The 15,574-nt window shown below is 44.5% G+C and overlaps 1 protein-coding gene across 1 annotated transcript in view; it reads left to right on the top strand.

Moving 5' to 3' along the window:
* CHADL (chondroadherin like) overlaps nt 1–15,574 on the top strand; it is a 180,937-nt gene that overhangs the window by 15,136 nt on the left and 150,227 nt on the right. The gene's annotated exons all lie outside the window — the stretch shown is intronic.

The following is a 15,574-nucleotide window of genomic DNA, read 5'->3' as shown; positions in this document are numbered from 1 at the left end:
TTTTACCCATCGATATACGGCAGATTCGATCACTGTAATGGATCCTGATAGAAATCGGTAATACAAACAGGGCTTAATTGATCGATTTCTACCTGAAATAAATCAGTTTGGTTCATTGCGCAGGATAGAAAATTTTGCTCGATTGACAGCAGGCCAGGAGCAGATCACTCAATATTATTGTGAGAGCTGAAATAATTCTCCCAGCAAAACCAAGAGAAGGTGGAGGTTCGATGTGCTGCTGACTACAGATGCAGAGTGTGTTGGCAGTATTCTCACCTGTCTCGCTGGTGCATGTCCTCCCAGGTCCGGTGGTTTAACTTTATGCCGTAGGTCTTTTCCTTCTTGTGTCTTCTTCTCTTCCTGTCATGTGACACAAGTTAAAGTTTAACTACTAGAGGTCCAGCAGCATATACACTGGACCTCATATGTATTGCAGTTAATGAAGGTAGGTATCTTGAACATGGCGAAGATTCATGATTTTGCACTATCCTCATTTAGCTACAGTCTGGGTGGGAGAGTTATACAGTGGTGTGAAAAACTATTTGCCCCCTTCCTGATTTCTTATTCTTTTGCATGTTTGTCACACTTAATTGTTACTGCTCATCAGAAACCGTTAACTATTAGTCAAAGATAACATAATTGAACACAAAATGCAGTTTTAAATGATGGTTTTTATTATTTAGTGAGAAAAAAACTCCAAATCTATATGGCCCTGTGTTAAAAAATAACTTAACTGTGGTTTATCACACCTGAGTTCAATTTCTGTAGTCACCCCCAGGCCTGATTACTGCCACACCTGTTTCAATCAAGAAATCACTTAAATAGGAGCTATCTGACACAGAGAAGTAGACCAAAAGCACCTCAAAAGCTAGACATCATGCCAAGATCCAAAGAAATTCAGGAACAAATGAGAACAAAAGTACTGTAATTGAGATCTATCAGTCTGGTAGAGGTTATAAAGCTATTTCTAAAGCTTTGGGACTCCAGCGAACCACAGTGAGAGCCATTATCCACAAATGGCAAAAACATGGAGCAGTGATGAACCTTCCCAGGTGTGGCCGGCCGACCAAAATTACCCCAAGAGCGCAGAGAAAACTCATCCGAGAGGCCACAAAAGACCCCAGGACAACATCTAAAGAACTGCAAGCCTCACTTGCCTCAATTAAGGTCAGTGTTCACGACTCCACCATAAAAAAGAGACTGGGCAAAAATGGCCTGCATGGCAGATATCCAAGGCGCAAACCACTTTTAAGCAAAAAGAACATTAAGGCTCGTCTCAATTTTGCTAAAAAAAAATCTCAATGATTGCCAAGACTTTTGGTAAAATACCTTGTGGACCGAGGAGACAAAAGTTGAACTTTTTGGAAGGTGCGTGTCCCGTTACATCTGGCGTAGAAGTAACACAGCATTTCAGCAAAAGAACATCATACCAACAGTAAAATATGGTGGTGGTAGTGTGATGGTCTGGGGTTGTTTTGCTGCTTCAGGACCTGGAAGGCTTGCTGTGATAGATGGAACCATCAATTTTACTGTCTACCAAAAAATTCTGAAGGAGAATGTCCGGCCATCTGTTCGTCAACTCAAGCTGAAGCGATCTTGGGTGCTGCAGCAGGACAATGACCCAAAAAACACCAGCAAATCCACCTCTGAATGGCTGAAGAAAAACAAAATAAAGACTTTGGAGTGGCCTAGTCAAAGTCCTGACCTGAATCCTATTGAGATGTTGTGGCATGACCTTAAAGGAAAACTTAAGGCAACTATAAAAAATGAGATTTACTCACCTGGGGCTCCCCTCAGCCCCTAGCAGCCGATCGGTGCCCTCGCAGCCCCGCTCAGATGCTCCCGCACCCGCCGGCGAACACTTCCGGTTTGGCCGTCACCGGCCGACAGGCATGGGAACGCGAGTGATTCTTCGCGTTCCCAGCCTGTATATCGCCCCCTATGCTGCTATTGCGACCACTCGCGTTCCCATGCCTGTCGGCCGGTGACGGCCAAACCGGAAGTGGGGGCTGCGAAGGCACCGATCGGCTGCTAGGGGCTGAGGGGAGCCCCAGGTGAGTAAATCTCATTTTTTATAGTTGCCTTAAGTTTTCCTTTAAAAAGCCGGTTCATGCTAGAGAACCCTCAAATAAAGCTGAATTACAACAATTCTGCAAAGATGAGTGGGCCAAAATTCCTCCAGAGCGCTGTAAAAGACTTGTTGCAAGTTATCGCAAACGCTTGATTGCAGTTATTGCTGCTAAGGGTGGCCAACCAGTTATTAGGTTCAGGGGGCAATTTCTTTTTCACACAGGGCCATGTAGGTTTTGAGGTTTTTTTTCTTACTAAATAATAAAAACCATCATTTAAAACTGCATTTTGTGTTCAATTATGTTATCTTTGACTAATAGTTAACGGTTTTTGATGAGCAGAAACATTTAAGTGTGACAAACATGCAAAAGAATAAGAAATCAGGAAGGGGGCAAATAGTTTTTCACACCACTGTATGTATGCCATAAGTTTGCACCAAGAGACCACTAATCGGATCAGAAACCTAAGCAACGGGTTATCTAGATGGTTGCATGACTGATCTGATGATCTGATCCTTAGTCTGACTCTAGTTACACTGGGAAGTGCACTGTCCATCTTCTGACGGCTACTTCCGCAGTTAAAAGGGGAGCAAGTTAATGGCTGTTTTGGTTACTTTTTCTGCTGTTGGTGCAGTGGCGGCTCCAGGAAAATTTTTTAGGGGGTGCTATGCAGGTGCTGGACCAATTCCCGGGGGAGCTGACGGCAAAAAATTGGTGTGGCTACAACCTGCGAAGCGCGCCGCGGCGAAAAAATGGGCGTGGTCATGACCGGATGAGGGCGGGGCTAACTGTAATTTAAAGTAAACCCAGGGTTAGAGTGATATGGTGGCTGCCATATTTATTTCCTTTTAAACAATACTAGTTGCCTGGCAGCCCTGCTGATCTATTTGGCTGTAGTAGTGAACTGAATTACACCAGAAACAAGCCATGCAGCTAATCTTGTCAGTTCTGACAATATTGTCAGAAACCCCTGACCTGCTGCATGCTTGTTCAGGGTCTATGGTTTGATGAATAAGAGGCAGAGGACCAGCACGGCAGCCAGGCAACTGGTATTGCTTAAAGGGAGATAAATATGGCAGCCTCAATATTATTCTCACCTCGGGTTCCCTTTAAAAGTGCAACGCAAAGACAGAGGGCCCAAGTTTTGGTGACCCTTTTCCCAGAAAATTCACATAATTGTGCAGGTTTTCTCAAGAAAATACACGTAATGTGAGCAGATTTTAACAAAAAACACGTCCAATGACCCCAATATGCACAATCGTTATCAGATATGGCTCCAATATGCACAATCGGTAGCAGATATGACCCCAATATGCACAATCGTTATCAGATATGGCCCCAATATGCACAATCGTTATCAGATATGGCCCCAATATGCACAATCGGTAGCAGATATGGCCCCAATATGCACAATCGGTAGCAGATATGGCCCCAATATGCACAATCGGTAGCAGATATGGCCCCAATATGCACAATCGGTAGCAGATATGGCCCCAATATGCACAATCGGTAGCAGATATGGCCCCGATATGCACAATCGGTAGCAGATATGGCCCCAATATGCACAATCGGTAGCAGATATGGCCCCAATATGCACAATCGGTAGCAGATATGGCCCCAATATGCACAATCGGTAGCAGATATGGCCCCAATATGCACAATCGGTAGCAGATATGGCCCCAATATGCACAATCGGTAGCAGATATGACCCCAATATGCACAATCGGTAGCAGATATGACCCCAATATGCACAATCGGTAGCAGATATTACTCCAATATGCACAATCCGTAGCAGATATGACCCCAATATGCACAATCGGTAGCAGAAATGACCCCAATATGCACAATCGGTAGCAGAAATGACCCCAATATGCACAATCGGTAGCAGAAATGACCCCAATATGCACAATCGGTAGCAGAAATGACCCCAATATGCACAATCGGTAGCAGAAATGACCCCAATATGCACAATCGGTAGCAGAAATCACCCCAATATGCACAATCCGTAGCAGATATGACCCCAATATGCACAATCCGTAGCAGATATGACCCCAATATGCACAATCCGTAGCAGATATGACCCCAATATGCACAATCCGTAGCAGATATGACCCCAATATGCACAATCGGTAGCAGAAATGACCCCAATATGCACAATCGGTAGCAGAAATGACCCCAATATGCACAATCGGTAGCAGAAATGACCCCAATATGCACAATCGGTAGCAGATATGGCCCCAATATGCACAATCGGTAGCAGATATGACCCCAATATGCACAATCGGTAGCAGATATGACCCCAATATGCACAATCGGTAGCAGATATGACCCCAATATGCACAATCCGTAGCAGATATGACCCCAATATGCACAATCCGTAGCAGAAATGACCCGAATATGCACAATCAGCATCACCTGAAAAAGAAAAGAAAAACCCATTTACTCACCTACAGCCAGAAGACCTTCTTTCCCGACCTCCTGTCCCGAGTCCCGACCTCATTGTGGCGCGCAGCGCCCGCGCGCCCACGATCCTCTTCCTTCCCGACGTCACGACGAGACTTCCTGCCTGCATGCAGAGAGCAGGGCTACGGGAAAATGGCCGCCCGAAGTCTGCAGAACAGGGCTCCGGGCGGCCATCTTACCGTAGCCCTGCCTGCTGCTCCGTGCTGCCGCTGTGTGAACTGACTTGGCGTCTTTTAGACGCCTGAAGTCAGTTCACTCCAGGGGGTGCTTTGGGGGTGCTTGGACAATTCTAGGGGGTGCTCGAGCACCCCCAAGCACCCCCCTGGCGCTGCCCCTGAACACCTGGCTGATTTTAACCTCCCATAAACTTTGAATTCATTAGTAACTTGCAGGGCAAAAATGGTTTTGCAAATATATGTAGAATTCTCAGATAAGTGATACCATCATTAAATAGTTGCTATCTCTAAAAATTATCGCATATGGCATTAGTTAAAATGTGGTTCTAGCAACTGAACTTAAGCAACATCTGGTACAACTATGAAGTAGTATTCTTAGATCTTAGTTGTGCATTTATAAATCTGTGAAATTCTTGATATATCTGCTAGTGTTTGCAACTATGTGTAAATTAGTTATGCAGGCCTTTGCACAGGTTGTGCTGCAGCTTTTGGTAGTCTTACAGGCATTTGAAGTTCTGAAGCACACAAGACAAAAATGTGACAGATAAACTAAATGAAGAAATTTAAATGCTGTTCAGATTTAAAACATGACAGTGACCTCCGAATGTACTGTGACTAAATTGCACCAAGAGCCAACAGTGGACTGTTCTGATATGGGGAAAATACTGTTTAATATACAGTAGTTAAAAGCAATACAATGTTAACACTATAAACTGTCTGTAGAAGCACCCTTGCCAAATAAATAAGGGCCAAAGGTAAAACTTTCATTAATGAAAAAATGCACCTGTAAACATTGTTTACATATTTCAGTATTTACTATCTAGCACTACACCACAAGTCCTCTATAGTGTAGTATGTTCAAACGGGAGGAGATCAAAATAATAATGCCATTGAGGACACTCAAACCTGGCTGCAATTCATTTAAGACATGTTTGGTAAAGAAATAATAGGTTGTAAAATATTGCATTTGGTGCTTTAAGGTACGTACACACATCTGATATTTCTGAACGACTTGTTGTTCAAACTGGTCGTTTGAATGACAGTTTGACATGTGTACGTTCAATCATTAGACTGATAGCAGCAGTTTTGACTGATCTGCTTGGCAGATCCATGGACTAACTGTCATTCAAACGACAGTTAACTTAGGTCTGTACGTGTGTACAAACGTCTTGTTGTTTGAAAGTCTATTAGTTTGACACTAATAGACATTCAAACAACAAGTCGTTTGATCAGTCTTTTGATCTGGTCCATTGTTCTATCCAGTCCATTGACTGGTCAAATGACATTTAACCACTTAAGGACTGCAGTCATAAAACCTCTTAAAGTGAACCTCCGGACTAAAAATCGACTCAGCAGCACTGAAAAGGCTTTGTGTTTCTTTAATAGTTTCACAGCATCAGAACTTTGTTTCTCTTATACAAGCCTCATTTTTAGCTGCACAGAAGAAAACTGCCCGGGCTTTTTTCTGCTGATACTGTGCAAAACATGATGGGATTTCTTATTTTGTTGTTCTCGTTCTGCTGTTTTGGTGCAATTTTTTTTTTTTTACATTTTGAATTTGGCATTTGAAGCCTAGGGTGTGCAGCTGGGAGGAGTAATCAGGACACAGGATAGTTGGAACTGTGTATCCTGCTCCTTGTCACCTCCTTTCAACCAAAAAGATGGCTGCCCCCATGACAAAGATGGCAGCCCCCATGAATCACAAACATTTGCCTGTTCTTTTAAAACAGGGTGGGTAAGAGATTATATTACCTATCTATTCTAATTAACATAACTAATGTAACTTGATGACAGTATGTTTGTTTAGGCAGAAGTTCCCCTTTAAGGACCAGACACTTTTTTTCCATTCAGACCACTGCAGCTTTAACGGTTTATTGCTCGGTCATACAACCTACCACCTAAATGAATTTTACCTCCTTTTCTTGTCCCTAATACAGCTTTCTTTTGGTGCTATTTAATTGCTACTGTGATTTTTAGTTTTTATTATATTAATCAAAAAAGGCATGAATTTTGCCAAAAAATGATTTTTTTTAACTTTCTGTGCTGACATTTTTCAAATAAAGTAAAATTTGTATATACATTTTTGTCCAAATTTATTGTGCTACATGTCTTTGATAAAAAAAATCCAATAAGTGTATATTTATTGGTTTGGGTAAAAGTTATTGCGTTTACAAACTATGGTGCAAAAAGTGAATTTTCCCACTTTTCCGAGAACCTGTCAGGTTTCATGAGGTGCTAGATTTCCAGGATAGTATAAATACCCCCCAAATTACCCCATTTTGGAAAGAAGACCTCCCAAAGTATTCACTAAGAGGCATGGTGAGTTCATAGAAGATGTAATTTTTTTGTCACAAGTTAGCGGAAAATGACACTTTGTGACAAAATAAATAAATAAATAAAAGTTTCCATTTCTGCCAACTTGTGACAAAAAAAAAATGAAATCTGCCATTGACTCATCATGCCCCTCTCTAAATACTTTGGGATGTCTACTTTCCAAAATGGGGTCATTTGTGGAATGTGTTTACTGTCCTGGCATTTTGGGGGGTGCTAAATTGTAAGCACCCCTGTAAAGCCTGAAGGTGCTCATAGGACTTTGGGCCCCTTAGCGCACCTAGGCTGCAAAAAAGTGTCACACATGTGGTATCATCGTACTCAGGAGAAATAGTGTAATGTGTTTTAGAGTGTATTTTTACACATACCCATGCTGGGTGGGAGAAATATCTCTGTAAATGAGATTTTTTTTATTTTTTTACACACAATTGTCATTTACAGAGATATTTCTCCCACCCAGCATGGTTATGTGTAAAAATACACCCCAAAACACATTATACTACTTCTCCTGAGTACAGTGATACCACATGTGTGGCACTTTTTTGCACTCTAACCGAGTCCAATGAGTACCTATAGGATTTCACAGGTAATTTTGCGACATTTGGTTTCAAGACTACGCCTCACGGTTTAGGGCCCCTAAAATGCCAGCCCACAAATGACCCCATTTTAGAAAGAAGACACCCCAAGGTATTCCCTTAGGAGTATGGTGAGTTCATAGAAGATTTTATTTTTGTCACAGCGGAAAATGACACTTTGTGAAAAAAAAAACAATAAAAATCAATTTCCGCTAACTTGTGACAAAATAATAAAATCTTCTATAAACTCACCATACTCCTACAGAATACCTTGTGGTGTCTTCTTTCTAAAATGGGGTCATTTGTGGGGTACCTATACTGCCCTGGCATTTTAGGGGCCCTAAACCATGAGGAGTAGTCTTGAAACCAAATGTCTCAAAATGACCTGTGAAATCCTAAAGGTACCTATTGGACGTTGGGCCCCTTAGCGCACCTAGGCTGCAAAAAAGTGTCACACGTGGTATCGCCGTACTCAGGAGAAATAGTATAATGTGTTTTGGGGTGTATTTTTACACCTACCCATGCTGGGTAGGAGAAATATCTCTGTAAATGGACAATTGTGTGTAAAAAAAAAAAGTCATTTACAGAGATATTTCTCCCACACAGCATGGGTATGTGTAAAAATACACCCCAAAACACATTATACTACTTCTCCTGAGTACGGCAATACCACATGTGTGACACTTTTTTTGCAGCCTAGGTGCGCTAAGGGGCCCAACATCCTATTCACAGGTCATCTTCAGGCATTTGGTTTCTAGACTACTCCTCACGGTTTAGGGCCCCTAAAATGCCAGGGCAGTATAGGAACCCCACAAGTGACCCCATTTTAGAAAGAAGACACCCCAAGGTATTCCGTTAAGTGTATGGTGAGTTCATAGAAGATTTTATTTTTTGTCACAAGTTAGTGGAAAATTACGCTTTGTGAAAAAAAAAAACAATACAAATCAATTTCTGCTAAATTTTGACAAAAAATAAAATCTTCTATGAACTCATCATACACCTAATGGAATACCTTGGGGAGTCTTCTTTCTAAAATGGGGTCACTTGTGGAGTTCGTATACGGCCCTGGCATTTTAGGGGCCCAAAACCGTGAGGAGTAGTCTAGAAACCAAATGCCTCAAAATGACTGTTCAGGGGTATAAGCATCTGCAAATTTTGATGACAGGTGGTCTATGAGGGGCCGAATTTTGTGGAACCAGTCATAAGCAGGGTGGCCTCTTAGATGACAGGTGGTATTGGCACTGAAGTGCAGGAAGCGTAGGATGTTCTCAAATCGTGACCTGGACATGGCAGCAAAGAACATGGGCATGTGATGTATTGGGTGCGTAGACCAATAAGACTGCAATACATTCTTTTTGACTAGACCCATGTTAAGGAGAAGGCCCCAAAAATGTTACATTCGAAAACTTGGAGTGGCTTCCACCAAAAATGCTGGGCATAGTAGCTTCTTGGATTGGCGGTTGCGTATTGTGTGGCATAACGGTTGTTCTCAGCCACAATTAAGTCGTACCAGCAGCGATCAGGAAAAAAAAATTCTGGCACTGCGGTGGGGCGGGTGAGGGTTTGGCCGGGTGATCAGAAGCCCGCAAGGGGGCAGATTAGGGCCTGATATGATGGATAGGAGTGCTAGGGGGTGACAGGTGGTGACAGGAGGTGATTGATGGGTGTCTCAGTGGGTGATTAGAGGGGAGAATAGATGCAATCAATGCACTGGGGAGGTGATCGGAAGGGGGTCTGAGGGGGATCTGAGGGTTTGGCCGAGTGATCAGGAGCCCACACGGGGCAAATTAGGGCCTGATCTGATGGGTAGGTGTGCTAGGGGGTGACAGGATGTGATTGATGGGTGTTTCAGGGTATGAATAGAGGGGGGAATAGATGCAAGCAATGCACTAGGGAGGTGATTGGGGGTATCTAAGGGCGATCTGAGGGTGTGGGCCGGTCATTGGGTGCCCGCAAGGAGCAGATGAGGGTCTGATCTGATGGGTATGATGGGTAGCAGTGACAGGTGGTGACAGGGGGGGATTGATGGGTGATCAGTGGGTGATTAGAGGGGAGAACAGATGTAAATAATGCATTGGGGAGGTGATCAGAGGGGGTCTGGGGGGCTATCTCAGGGTGTAGGTGGGTGATTGGGTTCCCGCAAGGGGCAGATTAGGGTCTGATCTGATGGGTAGCAGCGACAGGTGGTGACAGGGGGTGATGGGGTGATTGATAGGTGATCAGTAAGTGATTACAGAGGAGAATATATGCAAGCAATGCACTGGCGAGTTGATCAGAGGGAGTCTGGGGGGCTATCTGAGGGTGTGGCGGGTGATTGGGTGCCCGCAAGGGGCAGATTAGGGTCTGATCTGATGGGTAGCAGTGACAGGGGGTGACGGGGTGATTGATAGGTGATCAGTAGGTGATTACAGGGGAGAATATATGCAAGCAATGCACTGGCGAGTTGATCAGCGTGGGTCTGGGGGGCTATCTGAGGGTTTGGGCGGGTGATTGGTTGCCCGCAAGGGGCAGATTAGGGTCTGATCTGATGGGTAGCAGTGACAGGTGGTGACAGGGGGTGACGGGGTGATTGATAGGTGATCAGTAGGTGATTACAAGGGAGAATATATGCAAGCAATGCACTGGCGAGTTGATCAGAGCGGGTCTGGGGGGCTATCTGAGGGTGTGGGCGGGTGATTGGGTCCCCACAAGGGGCAGATTAGGGTCTAATCTGATGGGTAGCAGTGACAGGGGGTGACGGGGTGATTAATAGGCGATCAGTAGGTGATTACAAGGAAGAATATATGCAAGCAATGCACTGGCGAATTGATCAGAGCGGGTCTGGGGGGCTATCTGAGGGTGTGGGCGGGTGATTGGTTGCCTGCAAGGGGCAGATTAGGGTCTGATCTGATGGGTAGCAGTGACAGGTGGTGACAGGGGGTGACGGGGTGATTGATAGGTGATCAGTAGGTGATTACAAGGGAGAATCAGGGGGCAGGGGGGGCAGATCAGTGTGCTTAGGTGCAGACAGGGAGGGCTGCAGCCTGCCCTGGTGGTCCCTCGATCACTGGGACCACCAGGGCAGGAGGCAGCCTGTATAATACGCTTTGTTAACATTACAAAGCGTATTATATGCTTGTAACACGGCGATCGAGGGGTTAACAACCCGCCGGCACTTCCGAACGGCCGGTGGGTTGCCGTCGCGGGTGGGCGGAGCCTATAGCCTATCCCCGGCCAGAACGAGTCCCAGGACCCGACGCCCATCGGCGTTACGTGGTCCTGGGCATGCCACTTTGCCGCCGCCCATAGGTAGTGGGCGGTCGGCAAGTGGTTAAATTAGCTGTAATTAGCATTCAAACTTTTATTGTCATCTGTTTGTACAAGGAGTCTGAACGTCTTTTTGTTTGAATGACAAGGCATAAAATCGTACGCACCTTTAGACTTTGTTTCCTAATTCTTTAAGATTTTCACACATGCGGTAATAGTCTGGTAATTTACTGAAAAACATGGCTTCATTTCACTGAGACCTGTTTGCTAAAAAGTCAAAGTCTAACCAGCTGTGTAGTAAGTCTCCCCAGCAAGCTGTGTTCTGCTGTGGCGATGTTCTCCCGCTTCTGGCCAGAGTTTTGATGGTTTTTCAGGTGCTTTGCCTAAAACATGAGCCTTCCTTTGCAAAAGCTGCTTGTGTGACAGGGTACAACAGTTAAAGGCATGCCCAGATCTGCGTATGTCTCTCTGTGTATGTCTTTACCTGTGCACATCTAAAGGGTTACCGGGAAACCTCTATGAATGTGCTCTGCTCCAGCATCTCATGTTTTGTTTATTTTCTGATGTCCCTACCGGCAGTATATCGGTACCAATAGAATAAGTAGTTAGACAGGATGGCTCCTCCTATTGACTGGTCCCTTTGCATTTCTATTTTGCTGAATGGCTGTTTGTAACCTACTGACAGCTCCAGGTTTGAGGTAACATACAGACAGGGGAGGACTGGGACCTTTTGGCCTGGTGGTAAACACAAACTAGAGGCCCATTATCATGGTAGCCCCAGCCCAAATGACATCACACCCCATGTCGTATATGCCAGTAGTCATGTGGAGCGCCAATGCGTAAATACAGAAAGAACACTCTAGGGACAGCGTGACAGGTAAAGTACAGGGATGAAAGGGGGGGGGGGCACATAATACATTTTGAGGGACAACAGCCAGGGTTAACGTCGTATCTATCATTTGTGGTTATCGCATGCCGTGATTATCGCACCTGACAATTACATTGGCCCGAGATTTCCCAACATCTCAGATTGATACATTCAACCAATTTCCACCCAAAATTTTTATCCGATTCGATAATATCAAAACGGTTGGTTGATCGGCTGTCAAGTCAACAGATGTACAGCCACTTTAATTCCCCAAAGCTCATTCCCCCTCCCCCCACTTGTGTCCTCCCCTTCGCCACCATCTCTACTAACCCTCAAATATGCACCTCTTCTACATCGAATATCCCCTCCCCCTTTACCAGACACATCCTTACTGATATTCCTGCTGGCACCATGATCTCTTTAATGCTAATTTCCAATGTTTCCTCCCCTTCTCCACCATCTCTACTAACCCTCAAATATGCCCCTCTTCCACCTCGGATATCCCCTCCCCCTTTACCAGACACATTTTTACTGATATTCGTGCTGGCACCATGATCTCTTTAATGCTAATTTCCAAAGTTTCGGTATCCCTCCTTCCATAACAGTTCTCACTCCCTCACCATCACCAGGATTGCACTTTTAGGCTGCTTTCACATTAGGACGTTGCGTTTGGGGCTACGTTAAGGTGGCACAACGTGCCCCTAACGCAACGCATGGTGGTGTTGAAGTTGGACGTTATAAAGAGCTGCGTTATGCGTCTCTTGGTGCACCGTTTTCATTCCATACTGATAGAACGAAAATGGCGCATGCGTCAAATTTAAAAATAAAACAAAAACAAACATTACTGAGCATGTGCAAACAGTCTAACGCAGCTAACTACGAGTATAACGCAAAGCATGCTGCACTTTCATTTAATGTGCAGCATTATACTCCAACGCAAAGTGTGCACTGTGTACAGCACATTGATTTTTCATTGCTGTGAGTTGTTCTGCGTTACGGGCTGCTGTAACGTGAAAGTCTAATGTCCCACTGTGAAAGCAGCCTTACTTAGCTTTCCTGTATGACAAGAAGACACAGACACCCAGCACTGGGGGAAGGGGGGAAACAAAGGTGAATGAGGGAGAGCTGGTGCCCACCAAGAGTGGGTCTGAGCATTTTTCAAATCGACAGTGATTTGAAAAGCGATTGGCTGATGTTACCCTATGAGGGTGTTCTCACAGCAGCGTTGTGATTTTTTTCAGACTCGCAAACACACTGCATGAAGCATTTTTTGGAGCGCTTCATTCAAAAATCACTCTGAAAATCGCTTCACAAAATCACACTCACAAATTGCTAGCGATTGCTATTGTGATTTTGGCGTGCACTAGCCCAGAGAGAGGAGGAGTGGAGAGAGACTGAGAATAGCCTGAGAAGGAGCAGAGAGCTTATCTATATTGCAGTCCCACATCAGACAAGCTACTTGCCTGTAATTGGACTCCTGTCCCTGCCAGTCTCTCACACAAGTCAGAAAGCAACCCTCACCAGGATTGCACTTTTACTTAGCTTTCCTGTATGACAAGAAGACACAGACACCCAGAGCTAGGGGAAGGGGGGAAACAAAGGTGAATGAGGGAGAGCTGGTGCCCACCAACAGTGTGTCTGAGCGTTTTTCAAATCGACAGTGATTTGAAAAGTGATTGGCTATTGTTACCCTATGGTGGTGTTCTCACAGCAGCGTTGTGATTTTTTCAAAATCGGAAACACACTGCATGAAGCATATTTTTGAGCGATTCATTAAAAAATCGCTTGAAAATCGCTTCACAAAATCACACTCACAAATTGCTAGCGATTGCGATTGTAATTTTGGCGTGTACTAGCCCAGAGAGAGGAGGAGTGGAGAGAGACTGAGAAGGAGCAGAGAGCTTATCAGAATTGCAGTCCCACATCACACAGAGGCTACTTGCCTGTAATTTGACTCCTGTCCCTGCCAGTCTCTCACACAAGACAGAAAGCAGCCCTCCTGGAGTCTAGAGACTGTCAAAAACTTTTCAACTTGTTTAACACCTTATCCACGCATGCAGTCATTATAACATAGGGAAGAGACCAGACAGATTTTTGCCCACAGACCCTCCAGGCAAGCTCTGCATCATGCTGTGTATATTTACCAACTTGCCTGCCCTCCAGTTGCACTTTTATCAGCTAGCCTAGTGTTTCACATTGCCTCTTACAACAAACCTGAATACACCAGACCGGCCCTAAATCACTGAATGAAAGGCGGCCTGGGGGGAGATTGCCCCCCTTCCCCCCTGGCCAGTCAGCCCCTGCATACAGAACATCTCACTTGTTTTACCAAATGCTCTAATCATTGTGACTTGACATTTATCAAGGTGTTTACCTCACACTTCAGTAATTCACCTCAATAGTCTGTAATTTTACTTTTTCATGTGGTGAAGCCTTAGTGAATTGAAATTTGGCAAAATGATCTGTAAAATCAGCTGTTGTCTGCTTTACCGAATGTACTGTAGTTAGGCTGTGTAAATTGAGCCCAATGCTATGCAAACATGTGGGGAGAAGGCCTGTCTGCACTCGGGGATGTGCAGGGGCGTAGCAATAGCTGGTGCAGAGGTTGCGACTGCATCAGGGCCCTTGGGCCAGAGGGATCCCATAGGGCCCTCCCTGAACTGCAGTATTAGCTCTCTATTAGTCCTGTGCTGGTAATAATCACTTCTATAGATGCTTTGAATAGTAGTAATCATTAACAAACTGTTCCCCATCCCCTTCTTGCACCCCTGGCACTGTGATTGTCTTTGGCAGGTTTTGTTGCGCCGTATCAATTGTGATGTATAGAGCGCTTGGGGGTGCCCAATGTAAAACTTGCACTGGGGCTCACACAGTGGCGTAGTTAAGGAGCTGTGGGCCCCGATGCAAGTTTTACAATGGGGCCCCCCCAAGCACTCCGTACATAACAATTGATACGGCACACCAAAACCTATCAATGGTAAATACAGTGTCAGAGATGCAAGAAGGGAATGGGAAACAGTTTGTTAATGATTACCACTATTCAAAGTATCTATAGAAGTGATTATTATGAGCACAAGATCAATAGAGAGCTAAAACTGTAGTTGAGGGAGGGCCCTTCTGGCCCAAGGGCCCCGATGCGGTCGCAACCTCTGCAACCCCTATTGCTACGCCCCTGGGCTCACAGCTCCCTAGCTACGCCACTGGGGATGTGAGTCCTTGGAGTAAGTATGATCCGATCGCACTCCAGAAAAAAAGGATACATTATGAAATTAATAAAATATGCATCATAAGATATCAGTGTTGGCTTACCTTAAAGCGGATCCGGGATGAAAAACTAACTATAACAAGTAACTTGTCTATGTATCTTATCTAAAGTTTCTAATCTAGCTACAGATAGCTTCAATAGAATATGATTATTTCTTCCTGTGATACAATGACAGCAGCTATGTTGTTTGTAAACATTACACACAGGCAAAAGCATATCTGTATCTTCAGCACTCAGCCTACTCCCCTCTCCTCCTCCCTTCTCCCCTCTGCCTCTGAAATCTCTGGCTAGTAATACTTCCCCCTTCTCCTGCCCAGACTGAGCTCCCATGAGCCCTTGCTACAGTGCCAAGGCTCTCTGAAAGGCTTTGGGCGAGGCTTGTTTAGTTTATAGGGAATTAGAGTATTAAAACAAAAACAAAAAAGTATTTGGCTTGAGGAATGCCCTATAAACAATAGGAAAGGAACACAATTATGCAATGAGTAAAATTTAATCTTGGATCCACTTTAAGATGACAACACCAATTATGGAAAATACAAAATAACTTATTCTGCACCAACACATTTCATGGCTAAAATGCA

This window comes from Hyperolius riggenbachi, chromosome 6 (assembly GCF_040937935.1).
Source record: "Hyperolius riggenbachi isolate aHypRig1 chromosome 6, aHypRig1.pri, whole genome shotgun sequence".
Lineage (NCBI taxonomy): Eukaryota > Metazoa > Chordata > Amphibia > Anura > Hyperoliidae > Hyperolius > Hyperolius riggenbachi.
This window is presented reverse-complemented; position numbering and strand designations above follow the sequence as displayed.